This window comes from Gossypium arboreum, chromosome 13, assembly GCF_025698485.1.
Source record: "Gossypium arboreum isolate Shixiya-1 chromosome 13, ASM2569848v2, whole genome shotgun sequence".
Lineage (NCBI taxonomy): Eukaryota > Viridiplantae > Streptophyta > Magnoliopsida > Malvales > Malvaceae > Gossypium > Gossypium arboreum.
Window position 1 is genome coordinate 21964797 of NC_069082.1, and position 5021 is coordinate 21969817.

Genomic DNA, 5021 nt, shown 5'->3' on the forward strand with positions numbered 1-5021 from the left:
TCTTGCTAAAGCTATACTACTGTTCGATAGGTACACTTTCCTTCATTGTGATAATAGTTAGTTTCAAGAACGATTAGTTATAAATCTTTAAAACTTGTCGCGAATATCACGTACCAAGTTTTTGGTGTCGTTACTGGGGAACTAAGATATTAGAAACACTCAATTTTTATTACTATATCCATTTTTCTTTATTTGTAATTTAAATTTTTATTTTATTTTCTAATTTTTCTTTTATTCGTTCCTGGCAGGTTTTTATAGTGTAGACTAGAAGAAACTCGTCGGGACCATTACTGTTTGATAGTGAGATCGATCGCACAGTTCTCAGAAACTGGAGAGAAATAAGGCGAAGCTTACGATACACAGAGGAAGAGCAAGAGGACGATGCTTCAACCACAACCGAGGAGATGGTTGGAAACTAGGAAAGTCCGCTACCTCCTGCGATTGCCACTGATCCAGTAAATTAAAATCCTACTCCGCGTACTATGTATGATTATGCTAAACCTTCTGTAACAGGAACTGAATCGAGCATAGTTAGGCCTGCTGTTGCTGCGAATAATTTTGAATTAAAACCTAAGACCATTCAAATGATCCAACAGTTTGTTTAGTTTAATGGTTTGCAGGACGAGGACCCAAACGCTCATTTGGCGAATTTCTTAGAATTTTGCAAAACTTTCAAAATCAATGGTGTTTCTGATGATGCCATTCGCCTTCAGTTATTCCCTTTTTCATTGAAGAATAAAGCAAACAGTGGTTAAACTCGTTACCATGAGGGTCAATCACTATTTGGGAGCAAATGACCGAAAAGTTTTTATTAAAATATTTTCTGCCGGCTAAAACGGCTAAATTATGTAATGATATCTCTTCTTTTGTGCAGATGGATTGAGAAACACTCTACGATGCATGGGAGAGATAGGAGGACCTTTTGCGAAGATGCCCTCACCATGGGTTGCCACTCTGGCTACAGGTTCAAACGTTTCACAATGGCTTGAATCCTTCGACTAGATAGATGATTCACGCAGCTACTGGTGGAACTATCAATAATAAGACACCTGAGGATACTTATGAATTTATAGAATAAATGTCACTGAATAATTATCAATGGCAAATCATGAGGACAAAGCCAACAAAAACAGCCGGCGTTTTTAATGTCGATTCAGTCACCATGCTCTCTGATTAGGTAGAACTTTTGAATAGAAAAATTGAAGGTTTTCTTGGTTCTTCACAGGTTCACCCAGTAATGCAGTGCGAAGCAAGTGGAGGTGGATCAAGTAATTCAGAATACCTACCCTATGGCCACAACATGGAGAACAAGCAGTTAAATTACATGGGTAACAATCCTCGATCTCAAAACAATCCTTATAGTAATACTTACAATGCAGGTTGGAGGAACCACCCAAATTTCTCATTGGGAGGCCAAAGGAATTAGAGACAACTACCTCCAAGCTTCCAACAACCACCCTACCAACAAGAGAAAAAGCCGAACCTAGTGGAGATGCTAACAAAATTCATCTTGGTGTCAGAAACTCATTTTTAGAATACCGAGACAACATTTAAGAATCAACAAGCATTGATCCAAGGGCTTGAAACTCAGATAGGATAGCTCACCAAATTAATATATGAACGACTGCAAGGTAGCCTGTCAGTAACACTGAATCTAACCTAAGGGAACAACTTAATGCAATTACCATCCAAGACAAGGAAGGGTCAGTGGAACCTGAACCAGAACCGAGGCAAGGAATTGTGGTAAGTAAAAGCAGTGGTGAGGAAGACTACAGTGAACAAACACCGGTAAATAAAGAGTACAGACCTTGTGTGCCATATCCTAATGCAGCAAGAAAAGACCGCACAGACGAACAATTCGGTAAATTCCTTAAATTATTAAAGAAATTACATATTAACTTACCGTCTATTGAAGCTCTTTCACAGATGCCAAACACAGTCAAATTCTTAAAGGAGCTTTTAACAAATAAGCGAAAGTTGGATGAAGCGTCGCATGTGGAGCTAAATGCGGTTTGCTCAACCATACTACAGAATAAGCTTGTAACACCCCATACCCGAGACTGTTGCCGGAGTCAGACACGAGGGGTTTGCGGACTTAACTCACTTATTGGCACAGTCCATTTTAAATTTCCAGACGAGCTGGCTAACTGCATCACTGTTACCTTAAAAATCATATCTCGAGTTCCAAAACTCGAAAACCAGTTCCGTAAATTTCTCCAGAAACTAGACTCATATATCCATCTACAAATTTGTTTCTAGAATTTTTGGTTGAGCCAATTAGTACAATTTATTAATTAAAGTCTCTCCTGTTTCAGGGTTCGACTACACTGACCTTCATGCATTACGACTTGGATATCTCCCTGTACAGGGCTTCAATACTGATTCCATTTGTTTCTATAGAAACTATACTCAAAAAGGAATCTATAAATATATGCCATGACTTCTAAATGTCTCTGGTTAATTTATAATGAATTTCCAAAGTCGGGACAGGGAATCCAGAAACAGTTCTGGCCCAATTTCGTGAAGACCTAAATATCTCTTAACATACAACTCATATGATCGTTTCGTTTCTTCCATGTGAAAGTAGATTCATCAAGGTTTGATTACATAATTTATTCACATTTTAATTTCATTCCTACTATTTTTAGTGATTTTTCAAATCTACATCACTGCTGCTGTCAGCATCTGCCTTTAAGGTAGACTCTACCTATTTCAAAGTTTCCATGATTCAACTAGCCCTTTTGCATATATAGCCCAAAATATAATCATGATGAACCATTCTAATGGCTAATCGTTGCCAAACATTTCCATGCCTCTTAATGAACATATACATTCAAGATGATTGTAACATTATGCTCAAAATATATATAAGCCATTTTCGCATAGCTATCCAAATATGTACAACACCAAAGTACTTGACTAATAACAAAAAAAAGGGGTGTCATATACATGCCATTTCAAAGTTCTACCAAAAGTGTACCAAAAGGAGCTTTGATAGTGTGGGCGACTTCGACTTCAAAAATCCAGTCCGATAGTGAAGAACCAAAATCTATAAAAAGAGATTTCTGAAGCGGAGTAAGCATTTAATGCTTAGTAAGTTTTGAGCCATAAAATTTGACACAACTAAAATGTAGCATTCATATGGCTAAATGGATAATTTGACATGCACAAATTCTCAATATCATACTTACTTCACATTACCAACCCTTATATTCATACACAAAAGATCAACATAGCCAAAGGCGGTAGCTCATTTATCGATTGAGCGAATATTTATTTGTAAGGATCAACTAATTCAAAGCACATACTGAAACATACCTCATCTTTGGATTTTACGAGCGTATTAATTGAAACTATTACAGCAAGGTTGCTCATTCCCAAGCCAAGTACCTTGATTTAACCGGATATAGCTACTCGCTCGAATGCCTTGGGACATAGCCGGATATAGTAACTTCATACGAATGCCTTGGGACTTAGCCGGATATAGTAACTCGCATACGAATGCCTTCAAGACTTACCCCGGATATAGTAACTTCGTACAAATGCCTTGGGACTTAGCAGGATATAGTAACTCGCACAATTGCCTTGGGACTTAGCCCCGAACTAGTCACTAGCGCAAATGCCTTACGGACTTAGCCGGTTATCATCCAAACATTCATGCACATATCAACAAATCATGACACATTTATATTCCATTTTCGTAATCAGAGTTCAAACACAAGTCACGTATTAAGCAATCCCATTTTCGGCTCACTAGCCACATACAAACAGCATGGTTTAGTTTGCTTTATGACACGATCTCTATGCACATACGGCTACCCGTCACACGTATAGACAAATTAACTCAACTTAAAATTCAAGTAGAATCATCATATCACCGTATATTTGTTACGCTCATACGTCATGACTTAATCAAATCGTAAACTAAGTCTAGTTGCTCGAAAACTTACCTCGGATGTTGTCGAACGATTTCGATGGCTATTCGACCACTTTTTCCTTCCCTTTATCGGATTTAGATCCCCTTTGCTCTTGAGCTTAATTTTAACAAATAAATTCATTTAATTATTTTTCACTTGGGCAATTCCATTCAATACATGTATGTCATACAATTTAAGTACAATGACCTTGCTCAATACTATTTAAACATCATGCATTACCGAATTTCATCAACACCTTCTAACTTCATATAGAAACACATATCGTCCTAGGTCGGTACACAAGTCAAATGCATCATTTAAATTGTCAAAGTCCACAATTTAGTCATATTTCTCTATCATAGTTTCTTCACTTAAACCGAATTAGCAAGCCCATATAGTCCTTGGCCGAATGCTATTTAACCCAAGTCATCAAGAATTTCATTATTTAACACCTTAGATATCCATAGCTAAATAGGTTATTTGTACATGCATATATATACATAAGTCCATAGATACTATGCTACTAACAATTATTTCCTTGCTTAGCAGCCGAACCAATATACACATTACTTCATATCTACCCGTCACGTTTTCTCTACTTAAACCGAATAAACTTGCACATAAGGTCCTTGGCCGAACCTCACTAAAAACAAGTCAACCAAAATCTTAGTATTTATCTTGTGTATAACCTTATTTACCTTCCAAAAATCACAAAAACATCAAACTCTTAATGTTTATGTACAAGGTCGAATCTTAACATGATCCAACCTCCAACACATTCCTTTCAACAACCAAAACCGAATGTTCAAGCCATCACCGAGATTTCGAAATTTTGCCATGGTTTGTGTAAGAAATTATCTAATTAACTAGAAACAAGTTTAAAACTTAAGAATTTAACACAACATACTAACCTCCCCTTAAGCTCAAGGTGACCGAAACCTCTCTTCTTCCTCCTTTCAAACCGGCCAAGAAGAACCAAAGGATGAAGCCTTTCCTTTTCTTTTTTTTTTTTCTAGTTTTGGCAAAATGGGGGAACAACCACACACTTTTTTTTTCTTTGTTTTCATCATATTCCCTTTCATTATTTTATCATACCTCCCATGA

The 5021-nt window shown here is 37.0% G+C and overlaps 1 non-coding gene across 1 annotated transcript; it reads right to left on the reverse strand.

Annotated features, from left to right (window-relative positions):
• Window positions 1–841: 841 nt before the first annotated feature.
• LOC128287736 (small nucleolar RNA R71) lies at window positions 842–948 on the reverse strand. Its single transcript, XR_008278436.1, has one exon. It is a non-coding gene; the product is annotated as a small nucleolar RNA R71 (small nucleolar RNA).
• Between the last annotated feature and the right edge of the window lie 4073 nt (window positions 949–5021).